At 41.7% G+C, this 14046-nt stretch overlaps 1 non-coding gene across 1 annotated transcript; it reads left to right on the top strand.

The window, feature by feature from the left end:
• The first annotated feature begins 2977 nt into the window (after positions 1-2977).
• On the top strand, positions 2978-3081 carry LOC115526408. Its single transcript, XR_003972599.1, has one exon. It is a non-coding gene; the product is annotated as a U6 spliceosomal RNA (small nuclear RNA).
• Positions 3082-14046: the final 10965 nt, after the last annotated feature.

Raw genomic sequence — 14046 nt, forward strand, 5'->3', positions numbered from 1 at the left:
ATGTACTGAATTATATACTACAATTTGATGTTATTATAATGTAAACTATAATTTATAGTTTGTATTTCTACTTGTAGTTTGTATAATTATATATACTTAATTATAGTTATAGCTTAAGGTAACACAATTTATATTGTTAATTATATAAATTATAGATCAATAAGTATAACTTAAAATTAATAAACAGAAAGGAAAAGAGAAGTTCAAACAATTAAAGCTGAAAATGAGATTGTGAACACCTCCTCATAGAGGTTAGTCCAGCAGAGTGTAGACCATCTGGCAAAGATGTAATGGAAGGAACTGGGTGGTAGGTGATGATTTGATGATTTCTGAGGTTCCTGTTCCTTTTTCTAGGTGCCCATCATTGTTCATACATGTCTGCGCTTCAGGGGGCAGCTATTAGCCTGTATCTGACTCTTGTGTGAATGAGAACAGGCACCTCCACCTAGAGAAGGTGCAAAGCTATGCAGCACTCCTTGGCTGGCGGATGGTGCCTTAGTGAACTTCATGGATGTCTCAGGATAGGCAGAACAAAGAAGAGGTGCCTTGTAATAGTCTCAGGTAGGAAGAAGGTAGAGGGAATCTATCTGGCCAGCTCCAACCTTTTTTCTGTTTCCCACTGGTATGGTTGCCCCAAGGAAGTTAACTCTCTTATCCCTCAAGTATCTTCATGCATTCCTTTTAGCAGCCATTTGGGAAGACAGATTAAATGCGCTATGTTGTAGTATTTTATAAGTCCAGATGTGGCAAGAGAAGCAAGAGACACAGGGCATGTAGCTCTTCAGTATGGTTGCACAGAGGTAATGGGGGGAGGGCCCTCGGCTTCTCCCAGTAATGGATGATTAGCCCTAGGTGGCAGATACGTATGCGCCTAAATGGGTAATTACAATGGCAGTCAGGCCAGAACAAGCACCAGGGGCCTGAAAGTTAATGGTACCAAGAGAATACGAAAAGGCATAAGATTACAATTCAGGGCTCAAAATTATTTGTTGAATAAATGAATGAACGAATAAATCAATGGGTGTGGTGGGAAGATGGTAGCAGGGGCAGCGAGGTTTTTAAATCTTCTGAAATCCTCCTGCCCCCATAAAAAAAGACAGATAAACTCTAACGGGAAAGTCCAAGGCCCGAGGTCAACACCTTCAAAAATCTAGATGAACATGGTATCTTCACGAAGCCCCAAACACGAGCAAATGGAGGAACACCACCAACTACTAAACGTGCACTGCTCTGCATATCCGTGTCAGGGCAGGAGGGAGCAGGGAGGTATCTGACCGACGTGAGAACACAATTCTAGAACTGACAACACGACTCAGTGAAATGCAGAGTAAAGCAATTTGAGACCAACTGGAACCAGAAGGACTCTTGCACACTCCAACAAAGCTGTGGCTCTGTGGGGTTAGAGATAGAGTCTAAAGGAGCTGGTATAGTCTGGGGTGTGAGAGCTTTCAAAATTACAAGCTCCTTTTCAGGCGAAAAGGGTGGAGTTCTGAGAGTAGTATTCAATTCAAAAGAAAGGAAAGAGAGTAGAGGAAAGGAAAAAGAAAGCCTAAATAAAAGAGCAGAGGAATCACATCTCAGAAAGCACAAGGCAATTTAAAAAGATTTCTTAGAGCACCTGGGTGGCTCACTCAGTTAAGTGTCCAACTTTGGCTCAGGTCATGATCTCATGGTTCGTGGGTTCAAGCCCCACATTGGGTTCTATGCTGAACACTTGCTCAGAGCCTGGAGCCTGCTTCAGATTCTGTGTCTCCTCTGTCTCTGCCCCTCCTCCACTCGCGCTCTGTCTCACTCTGTCTGTCAAAAATAAATAAATGTAAGAAAGTAAAAAAAAAAATCAACACACACATACATAGGTTGAATAATCTATTAGAAGATGCACGAAGAAGACAATCAAAAGCAATGGAAATTTAAAAAGGTAACATTTAAGAAAACTTTCCTGAAATAAAGAGATTTGACACTAGTACCTAGAAAATCAATCCTGAATGAAGATTGTCAAGGTATATTCTAAGAGATGTCTGAAGTTTACAAAAAAAAAAAAAAAATGATTTGGGCGTTTAGTCAAAATACCAAATGACTTAAGTGACTGTCTTTGGCTTTATCCCAGAATATATAAAGTAGCATACTGAAAAGATTCAAAGAAAGAAATCCTAAGGCAAAGGTTTTACATCTAGCCAATATGTCAAAAGTTATGAACATGATGGAACCAGAGACTGTTGCTTCCATGTGCCCTTCCTGAGGAATTTCCCAAGGAAAATGTTTTAGACCACCAAAAGGGAAGGGCTTTGAGAAGAGGACTAATGATGAGCATAACTATGTAATCACCCATAAAACTATGATGGTTATGAGAAGAGTACATACCCAGCAGATATTATACAATAATTGAAGGGCCAGAAGGGTAACGGAGATATAAAACAGAATATACTTGTTGATTATTTTATAGTTACTGGTGAGGGTAAAAGGATATTTATTCACATGGGAAACTGGTGCATTGGGATAAGAGAAAAGAAATTATTAACTAATTTAAATATTGTTAGGAAACCAATAGAAAATAACAAAAATAAGAGGGGGGGGGACTAAGGTTATTTTAGCTTTAATATAAAACTAACCCTTAAAATAAAGTGAGTACAAATACATTTGATAGGGCAAATAAAATAGACCATATAGTGAAAAATTAGTGCTATGAAAGACTTGTGTATACATAACAGAGAGCAATATGAGTGAAAAGAATACAGTGCAAAGGAGTATATACCATATACTACCATTTGAATTAAAAGAAAGGCAAAATAAGGACATACATATGTATACACATACACGTATATATTTGTTTCTTTTTTTGCAAATAAGAGAGGATAAACCAGAAACTAATAAAATTCATGCATATGGGGATTGAAGAAACTTCTCTGGGTTACCTTTTCGTATGATTTTAACTTTTGAACTACAGAACATTTTACATATTCATAAAGTTATTTGACCGCTACCTTTAGCAGCACATACACTAAAACTGGAATGATACAGAGAAGATTAGCAGGGCCCTTATACAAACATGATCTGCAAATTCATGAGGTATTCCATATTTTAATGATGGATGTTAACTAAACTTACTGTTGTACTTATGTTGCAATACATACATATATCAAATCACTATGTGATTCACCTGAAACTTACACAATGCTATATATCAGTTATGTCTCAATAAAATTTTTAAAAATAATAAAATCTTTAAAAATAAAGATAATAAAAAACCCACTACCACAAAGAAAGAAATTAAAAGAAATCAACATGGACAGGAAAATCCTAATTTGAAGATAAACAAATGAACTTATGTCAAGGTTAAAGGTCTTTAGACACACCGTTACTTTTAGGGGGCTAGACTCTAAGGATAAAATAAAAGCTTCAAACAATCTTGTACTTCATTAGTAAGTTTGTTGGTAGTGGTATCGACATAATAATTCTGATACTATTGGGTGTATTATAACGAGCAGTAAATGAATAGCTATACTGATGTTGGTGAAAATTAGAGTTTTCAATGTGAGAGAAAGGAGATAAAATAGGGACGTGGGGAAAGGAGGAAGAACCCTTGTGATGTTCTATTAGAATTGAGGGGATTGAGATAAATTAATGATCTAAAATAAAATACACTTCCTGGTTGTGTCTACTGAAAGGGCCTAGAAGCAGTGACATCCCACTTACAATGAGCACTCTTATCACTCAGTTCTTGGTTTCTAGCAAACTTTTCTCACTGAAAGGACCCAGGTCTGATTCCAGGTCTGGGTCAAGGAAAGTAGAAGATGAGCTTGGGACTTTCACTGATGCAAGAGCAAGGAAGTACTCAAAAACAGATAGGGATATGTCAGAAGGACCCAGAAACCAATTTGAAGGGGCTCCCATTTGGGAGGGGACAAATTTGGGACAAAATGAAAATTAAAAAGAAAATCAGTGGTAATGAATATTCTGAGTTCATCATGATATTCAAGAGAATTGCAGAAGTGTGTGTGACAGAAGAGAAAGCTCTTCTTGAACAGTGGAATGACAGCTAAAACACATGGAAAAATGATAAAGCTTTTTTAATTGTGATTTTTGCAATCACTAATATCATAGTTGATTCAGGCAAGCCTTATTAATGATTGTTAAAACAGTCACTGAAAATGTTGGGGACACCAGACACTCTCATATTTTCAAAGTACCATCCCTCAGATCACTCATTCATCACTAAGGGGCAAAGATGCCTTTACGGTGAGGAGTGCTAGCAGACAGATAGCACCTCAATCGACTAATTCAGCTTAGTGTAACCATTAAAAGGACAGAAAGGCATTTGTGTTGTGATGCACTGAGATGGTCCCAGCCTCACCTCTGTGGAGTCTTGCTAAAAATCTTAACTGGATATAATTCTGAAGAATTATAGAAGAAACAACCAGACAACCCAAATTGTGGACAGTGTATAAAAGAACTGGCCTGAAAGTCAATGACAGGAAAGACCAATAAAAGAAAAAACAAAAAACAAAAAACAGGAAGGGCAGGATAATTTTTTTAGAATAAAGGAGAGACTTTTGAGAGAAAGGTGACTTTATTATTATTTTTTTTAATGTTTATTTTTGAGAGAGAGAGAGAGACAGAGTATGAGCAGGGGAGGAGCAGAGAGAGAGGGAGACACAGAATCTGAAGCAAGCTCCAGGCTCCGAGCTGTCAGCACAGAGTCTGATGCAGGGCTCAAACTCATGAGCTGTGAGATCATGACCTGAGCTGAAGTGGACACTTAACACACTGAGCCACCCAGGCACCCCAAGAAAGAGAGAGAGAGAGAGATGACTTTAAAATAGCATGTGATTCTTTTTTTTAATTTTATTTTTCTTTAAATTTACATCCAAATTAGTTAGCATATAGTGCAACAATGATTTCAGGAATAGATTTCTTAGTGCCCCTAACCCATTTAGCCCATCCCCCCTCCCACACCTCCTTCAGTAACCCTCTGTTTGTCCTCCATATTTATGAGTCTCTTATGTTTTGTCCCCCTCCATGTTTTTATATTATTTTTGTTTCCCTTCCCTTATGTTCATCTAAACCAGCATGTGATTCTTGACAAATCCTGGATAAGAATGAAAATAAAAACAAAGGCAAACCCAAAAAAGCTCCAAAGGACATTACCGGTTATGTAGGAGAATGTCCTTGTGTCTTACGAGATATATGGTGAAATCCTATGGGGTGAAGCTTCATAGTCTCTAACCACCTTTCAAATGATTCAGTTAAAAAATAACCTCATAGAGGGGATTACGTGCAGTGAATGTACGGAGCTAAATGTTAACAACTGATGAATATGGGTGAAGTATATTTGAGTGTTCATTGTATTATTTTCTCAACTTTTCTGTTGGTTTTTAAATTTTCATCATAAAAGGCTAGGGTGAGGCACAAACATACGGTCTGGAGGTAGGGGCATGACTGCAAGGCAATAAATCTGCAGGATAGCCAGCTAGTGACCTAGGACCTGAGTGACCTGGCCTGAAAAGATGAGCTGTCCTGTATCTGTTGGGATCCTTTTGGCTTCAAGTAACAGGATACCTGAGTCAAAGTAGCTAAAACTGTAAGGACATCTAATTATCTCATGTAACAAGAAGTCTAAAGGTAAATGGCTCCAAGGGTTGGTTGATTCGTCAGCTCAAGGATGTTACAGCCCTCTGTCAGTTTCTCTGCAGTTTTCTTGGCTTTAATTCATGGTTGCAAAATGGCTGCCATGGCTTCAAGTATCACGTCCTCACATGACATGTCCAAACCCAGCAGGAAGGACATGGGCTAACTCTTCCATTGGCTTTGCCTTCTTACATCAAGGATAAAATTCTTTCCCACAAGCCTTCCCTTCCTAAAGATTCCTCTTATATCTTTTGCTTTACAAATTTAGTTTGCCACTTGGGGGTGTTCACCTGAACAAAACTGATTGAGAGTGATGGTTGTTGGAGGGCCAGCCAACCATGTTTGCCACATGAGCCAATCAGACTCACTTGGTCAGGAATCTGAGCCAAGAAACCTGGCCTGGGTTTGCTGTTAGCACTCAAGCTGGTGATGAATGGACAACCAGAAGCTAAGTCAAGGCCATGGCACAGCAGGCTGTGTACAAGGTAAGGTTAAGACAAGAGAAAACCCTCTAGAGAGGGTGAGGAAGCCATTTCAGAGAGAAAGGAGAAAACAGCACCTGTGCTGAGGAGAGTGGAGCTGCCTTGAGGGCTAAATACTGCTCTTCAACTGCCTAGGTCCCTCGTTTCCTGGTTATGATTTCTGTTCCAGGTCACGGAGAATATAGCAGTTAGGACTCATTTGCCAGTAACAGAACAAACAAACAAGAAACTGTCCCAGCATGAAAGAGCAATTACTTATAAATGTACAGGAATTTCTTAAACTACCCAAGGTAGGAAGTTTGGCCTGTCCGGAAAATGCTAGAACTAGGTGACTTGTCTCTGACTCTTCCTCTGTGTTTCTGTAGAGTCGATTTCATTCTTATCTCTGCAGTAGAATGTCTCTGCTTGCTGGCCCTATGTTATCAAACATTCACCCACACCTTCTAAATTTGCCCTAAAGTTTTGGCCCCACAAAGAACCCAGGCGGTAGTCAGTACCTAGGTCCTAGTTTCAAATTCCCAGAGGAGAGAAGCTGAGAGGCCTAAGTTGGGTCAGATGACCAATATACCAAGTCTCTAAGCTTCAGGTCACAGCACTTGCAAGCATGGGACAGGGAGGAGGAACAGTGCTAGGAGAAAGGGGTCATTGACCCAGGCTGGAAAGATATCCCCAAAGTTATCCGTCATGATCTTCAAGATAGTGGTTTGCAAGGTTTCGGTGAAGATTGGCCCCCCAGGAGGACATTTAGCAATGTCAGGAAACATTTTTGGTTATCACAATTTAGGGGGTCGGTGTTACCTGCATCTAATGGGCAGAGACTAGGGATGTGGTTAAACACCCTAGGATGCTCCCACAACAAAAAATTATCTAGTCCCAAATGTCAATATTGCTGAGATTGAGAACCCCTGCCTCCCTTTTGATTCTAGTGACTGTTCTTTCAATCAAATGGAGTATCTGTACCCACAGAGAACAGAATAGGACTCGGACAGTATTTGTTGGACAGACAGTGAATGAAAACACCATTCTAAGGGTGTGTGGATGCCATTTCTGCTGCTGATTACCTGGGTTCAGTGGGCATTCTTAGCGAAGGAGCCCACAAAGCCCACAAAGACTGTGAGGTTCTTGCCCTGGGTGGGGGGATTGTTAAACAAAAAGAGGAGACATACAAGCAGAAGACAGAACCATAAACACACACACACACACACACACACAGCCCTTGCAAGGGCTCAAAACACAAGCAGCAGCTGCCTAGCTGGTACCTGCTCCTCCCCACACACCATAAGGGAGAGCTGTAAATCCTTAAGTCCCAAACAGCTGCCAGTCAGGATCGGCGGCGTGTCTTTTTTTTCCCCACACTAACTTGTCAGGCAGGAAGGGACAGGCTCCAGGCCACTGGGTTTCTTTTTGGCTTAGGCAATACAACATCTGCTTTCATTTCCTGAGAAGTGTTGTCAGCCTGAAATTTAAAAATAAAAATAAAAATAAAAATTCTATAAATGGTACAGAGCAGAGAAGGCTTTAGGAACAAGGAGAAGAAAGATTTTGTAAACCTGGACATTTTCCTGAAATTCCTGATAAACCTGCATCTGCTATTTGGCAAAGTTTTCTGGAGGTTTCCCAGCATAAACATCAGAGAGTAGATAACTCAGGGTCTCTGCTGCCCTCTAGTGGCAATAATGAAGACTAGCAGGGGGTTCAGAGAAGGAGAGAGGCTTTTCAGTACATTGCTTGATTACTTCATCTAATTTCTCAGTAGGTATTTACTGAGCTTATCCTCTGTGCAGACACCGGGCTAGGCATTAAATCCAGTAGTGAGTAATACACCCTGTTCTCATGCGATGTACATTCTAGCAAAGCGGATAGACTGTGTATGTGGCAACACATAAGAAATATTTTAAGGTTGTTCAAAGTACTCTGAAAATAATTACCAGGGAAACAGGGAGAAGGAACACTTTAAGATTGGATGGGCTGGGAAGGTGACATGTGAGCTGAGACTGGAAGTGAGACAAAGCTGGCAGTGCTGAGAACAGGACCAAAGGCTTTCCAGGCAGATCAAGGAGGGGGTGTCAATTCTGGACACAGGAAAGAACTTGGCGGGTCCTGAATCCAGGGCAGAGCAGGGGACAGAGTGGAGGAAAGACCAGGTCATGAAGGGACCCTGCGGTCTGCAAAGGAACTTGAATTTTATTCAGAGTAAATCTTACTCTGTAGAGGAAGCTATTGAAGTTTGCTATTTTTGTTTTTAAAAGATTATTCTTTATGATGCAACATATTTGCTACAGGGTATCAATACAGATGTTTCCAGAAGTACGAGAAAGTTCACAAAGGTGCATACATTAAACAAGTAAGTAAGCATCTAATAGGTAAATATACTTTGTCTCGCGTGTGTGGTTAAAGGAAGGGGACAGGACTGGGATGCCGAGCCAGATGGGGCCGTGCGGGAGTCACGCTGGGCCGGAGCGACCGTGTGGAGATGGACAGAAACGGAGGCCGGGAGGTGCCTGTGGGAGCTGCAACTTCAGGACCTGGGGACTGGCCGCAGATGGAAGATGGTGATAGAGAGAGCTGCCAAGGGCAAGAAAATCAGGTCTGACACGAGGCTGAAGGGAAGTGGCGTTTGCAGGCTCCGACCCTGGCTCCTTGCGGGCCAGCAGGCGAGGGCTGTACACGTGTGTGCTTTGCTCTCTTTCCTTCGCCTCAGTCTGGGTGATTGTACCCGACAGTTCCCGGGGAGGCATCCCTCATAAAAATGGCCGTAAAGCCTTTTGCTAATATGAAGCCTCCCATAAATGTCAGGGGATGAGAATTATAGCCCCGCAGCCTCATAAAAGAGAGAGCGTGTCGTGGCTTGAGGAAGCCACAGCGACTGTGAGGGCACCAAGCTGTCTTTCCAAGCTGTATTTTAGTTTCGGGGGAGATATGACCGGAGGAAGCGGAGTACTAGTGAGGCCACAGTGGCTCCCAGCCCTTCTTGAAAGGCCCAGTTATCAAACCTGTCAGCAAAGCTTCTCTGCACCCGGCCAGGGCTTCTTCAAGGTGAAGCAGAACATGTTCTTAACTGCTTCTTACTTGGAACGAATTAGTCTGAACAGAGAGGTAATGTTACTACCAGCTCTTTGTAACTATTCTTACTAACTCAGCCGGGAGGAGTAGGGGTATTAGGGAATCTGGCCTCAGGCAGCCTCTGATTCTGGGGAATAAACAACATACTGTTTCCCGCCTCTTCCAGTCCTTGACCCACCTGTCAGCTAATTAGTGCATGTTACCCAGGTGTTTTCCTGCCCTGAGCCGCTGCCCTGCTCACCATCTGCCTGACAATCCTTTGATGTACCCCATATGTCTAACAGCCACGACCCTAGTGCCCTTTATTTCTCCTCTTTTATTTCTCTGTCTTTGCTCTGTGTTCAACATACGGCTCAACATCGCTGGGATCAGATGATAAGCGTGGCAATTGTGCTGAGGGCCTGGAAACTGGGCTCAGGGGCCTAGAAACAGGATCTGAAGGCCCCTCTCAGAAGGAGCTACTCAGAGCTGACTGCCAGCTGGATGAGTAACTTCGGGGAGCACATACACGCTGAAAAAGTCACATAAAAACAATGGTAGCTGACGTCTATACTGAGGCCTGACTGCGCGCCAGGCACCTGCCCCGATGGCCTTAACTCAGGTGGGCCTTATAATAACCTTAGGCGGTGAGTACAACTGCTATTTTCATTTTCATAGGAGGAAGCTGGGGTCTGAGGAGGTGGCGACTTCTGCAGGGTGAGTGCTGGTAAGTGGTAGGACCCTTTTTCAATGCAAGTCTGATCTTGAAGTCTGTGCACTGCTCTGTCTCTGGCCCATCAGTTAGGATAACATGAGATTCCTAATGGCATGAGGGATATTCTGCTCTGCTGTTTTTTTGTTGAAGCCATGCTGCCTTTGTTTTTTTTTTTTTTCCCTAACTTTCCCTCTACACATCTGTGTGTGCGCACACCCTCTCCCACCCTCCCACCCACACACGTCTTCACCTCCATGCCCATCCCAACCCTTGGGCCCTAGTGGCATTTTGACATTGAATCAAAATTACACTGACATTATTATATGTTCACGGAGAAAGCTTTTTCAGGAGCAAACACCGCTAGCCCCCATACCTTCCAACAAACTCCAATACTAATAAAGCCCCCAAAACATCAATCAATTTGTGGGTCAACTTTCTATATTATGAAATATTTTTTTTTTACCATTTTTGCTATTGATTTTTCATTCACTAAGTTAATTTCAGACAGAATTGAGTGTTCACTTAAATTTCAGAGGGAAGATTTGAATCAGCCAGCAGTTTTATCTATATCAAATTCTATCAATTTTTGTATTGTTTTCATGAGGGTCCTTCAGTGACTGTTAGTTCTGCCAGACCGAACTTTTCCGAGACAAATTTTGCAAATTAGCACTTGAAGATTTGACCTTTGGGTCAGTTTTTAGTCAGCAACCATGTTTTGCCACACACAACCATAGCCGTTCTTAGGTTTAATTTGTGTTGGTTATTTTTTACCAGAAATATCCATTATGAACTGGACACTAGACTAATAGTTTATATTTATTTCTTGGTTACCTGTGAGAAAGTTGGGAGCATTTCATGCAACAGAGAGAGCTACGTAAAACAGAGAGAAGGATCCAGGCATGGAGAGATAAATAAAGCAAGCGGAGATCAGGTAAAAAGAATAAAATTTAGGGGTGCCTGAGTGGCTCAGTCGATTAAGCACCCGACTTTTGATTTCAGCTCAGGTCATGATCTCACAGTTTGTGAGTTCGAGCCCCACGTCTGCACTGTTAGTGCAGAGCCGGCTTGGGCTCTGTCTCTGTCTCTGTCTCAGTCTCAAAAATAAATAAACATTAAAAAAGAATAAAAATTATATTTATAGTAATGGTAATAGGTATCATTTATTGAGCACTTACTATGAGCCCTGTTCTAAACTCTTTAAATGTGCTTATATTCATTTCACCGTTACAATAACTCTTTGCAGAGATATAATTGTTATTTCTGGTTTATGATGGGGAAGCTTTGGCACAAAGACTGGAAGTGAATTATCCCAAAATACACAGCCGGCAGGAGGCAGATCCAGGATTCAAACCCAGACAGCCTGCAGCAGAGAAGCCACAGTGGTCCTTGTGCCTTGATTGCTTACTTCTCAATATTGCAGCATCAAAATGTCCTCTAGAACAAAATGGTGCCATGAGTCAAAATGTCCTTCTTTCACCCCATGCTTTTTGGCCACCCAAAATGCCTCCCCACATTATCTGTGCCCAGTGTAGTCACATGCGTCTTACATAGGAGCTGGCCTGTCCTCAACGACAAGGAGCCCGCTGCCCACAGGGCTGGGTCTCTTGCCCCTCTCCCTCTGCTGGGCTCCCCAGGATCTGAGCTAATCCTTGCTGGAGGTCTTATCATCTGTGTTGCCAATTTTGTTTCTTAGTCTTCCTCCTTAGACCACCAGCTCCTTAAGGACAGGAGTTGGTTTGTTTCCATGTCCCTAGTGTAGGGCTAGTACACATTAGAAAGGCTGTGAAATTTCTCCAATGAGTGAGTGTGTCATTTCACTAATAGTGACTTCCACTAATAGTGATTTGCTTTGTTGTTTACTTTTTAGTGCAAATACTTTGGCCTAACAGGTTCTTCTGCATAAAGGGAGCTGTGACCTTTCATGACAGTCCTGGAAGCTTGCTAATTAAAAGCTCATGGAGTCTTGATGTTCTGGTGCAAGTGACTGGGCTGTGGGTAAACTATTTCTATTGTTTTCTATTTTGTTCTAAAAACCCTACAGTATCTGGTGATAACAGATTTCATTAGCAAGGGAATTTGAATATAGCAGAGTGAATCATAGTCTAAAACCAGAACAAGCCTGTTGAGAATATACATCTGTACTATACTGCATATATAGGTGTGTGTGTGTGTGTGTGTGTGTGTGTGTTAGTACTTAATACTTGATCTGTAAAGTTGGAGAAGTTATCCCTGTGTATTACCTAGGCTGTCCAAGTCAGAAATCTTAATGTTGCCTAAAACTCCCCACCTGTCCCACACTCAAATCCAACCCATCACTGAGTTTTGTTGATTCTATCTTTTATTTTTTTTAAGGTTTTGTTTATTTATTTTGAGAGAGAGCGCGCCAGTGGGCGCGGGGCCGGGAGAGAGGGTTGGGAGAATCCCAAGCAGGCTCCAGGCTGTCAGCACAGAGTTCGACACAGGGCTCCATCTCAGAAACCGTAAGATCATGACGTCTGCTGAAACCAAGAGTTGGACGCTTAACTAACTGAGCCACCCTGGCGCCCTGATTCTTTTATTTTTTATTTTTATTTTTATTTTTTCAATGTTTATTTATTTTCCAGAGAGAAAGAGAGACACAGAGTGTGAGTGGGGAAGGGACAGAGAGAGAGAGGAGGACACAAAATCTGAAGCAGGCTCCAGGCTGTGAGCTGTCAGCACACAGAGCCCCACGCGGGGGCCGAACACGTGAACTGCGAGATCATGACAGGAGCGGAAGTTGGTTGCCCAATTGCCTGGCTCTGGATTCTATCTTTTAAATAGTTTCTGAACCTGCTCCCTCTTCTCCATCTCACTGTCATTGTTTCAGCTTAAAGCCCCATCGTGGTCAAAAACAAAAGCTTTCTAGGTCTCCCTGACTTCAAGCTTGCTGTGTTTCAACTCCTTATCTGCACTGTAATCCAAGCAATCATTTTAAGAAGCAGATCTGATCCTGTCACTCCCCACCTTGGAATTCTCAAATAATTTATCACCTGCAGAATAAAATAGAACCTCACGCACCTTTTCAGTCCTGCTGCCTGCCACTCCCCTATATGTTAGTCCTTCCATCATGTAGTTCCTAAAATTACTTCCAAAACACTGTCCTTAATACATCCTTTCCTAGTCCTTTCTGCTGCCTCAGTTTCCACCTCCACAGCGCAGTCTCCCTCCAAATATAGTTGCCCCTTCTGTATTTCTGCCTGAGTTCCAAGCCGTATGGCATAAACGTTGGAAGCAAATGTAGTAGTGTGTCATTGCCTGAATAGGGCACTTACTGTAGGAGTTCGGGCCACTCAGTTAACCTTTGTAATGTCATCTGCAAAGCGGAGATGATAAGTCACAGCTGCGTTTCACTGTCATGAGGAGTTACGTGCGAAGTTCCATGTAAAATGCTTGCATGTAGTAATCACTCGGTAAATATTAGTCATTTGTCTTGGCTAAGATTTGGCTTATTTACCCCTTTTCTAGACTGTACTCCATGGACAATGAATCTTGCATCGTTAGCAGCTATGATAGTTCCTCACACAAAATGAATGTTCATTACATGTTTGCTAAAGGGACAAATGAATGGATTTGCCAAATGGACAAGTTAATTATCTTCTGAATCCAAAATTAGAACCCTTGGTCTGATACATTTTGTGTAATGAAGAAGAGTTCAAGTAACTTCTAAAATGGTGAGTTATTACTTGAGCAATAAAACAGTGATTGCCTCAATCTGTCCTGACACTTGTGTGAAGCTTAATGAGACACTGCAGATGTTGAGTTTTATAAATTTTGAGAGACAGAGCTTTCTGTCAGATTTAACCAAGGAAGTAAAGTCGTAGAGACTTGGGTTCTAGTCCTGTGTCTGCCACTAACTGGATATATGACCACGACAAAGTTAATAATCTCTCAGGGTCTCTATTTCCTCATCCGTAGACAAAGAATGTTGGACCAGATGAGATTCCTTTCAGCTCTCCAGTAAACTCCTTTTGTAACTTCTCAGGTAGCAATGTAGGGAATTTGTATCTGATAGATAGTCTATAAAACAAGTGTAATATAACATATAATATAATAACAAGTGACAGATAGTCTTAAAACAAGTCTTAAATATTAACTTTCAACAAGGATTCCTGAGATGATGTTGTTTTAATTTTGAGGAACAAAATCTTAATAGTATGATTT

This window comes from Lynx canadensis, chromosome A1 (genome assembly GCF_007474595.2).
Source record: "Lynx canadensis isolate LIC74 chromosome A1, mLynCan4.pri.v2, whole genome shotgun sequence".
Classification (NCBI taxonomy): domain Eukaryota; kingdom Metazoa; phylum Chordata; class Mammalia; order Carnivora; family Felidae; genus Lynx; species Lynx canadensis.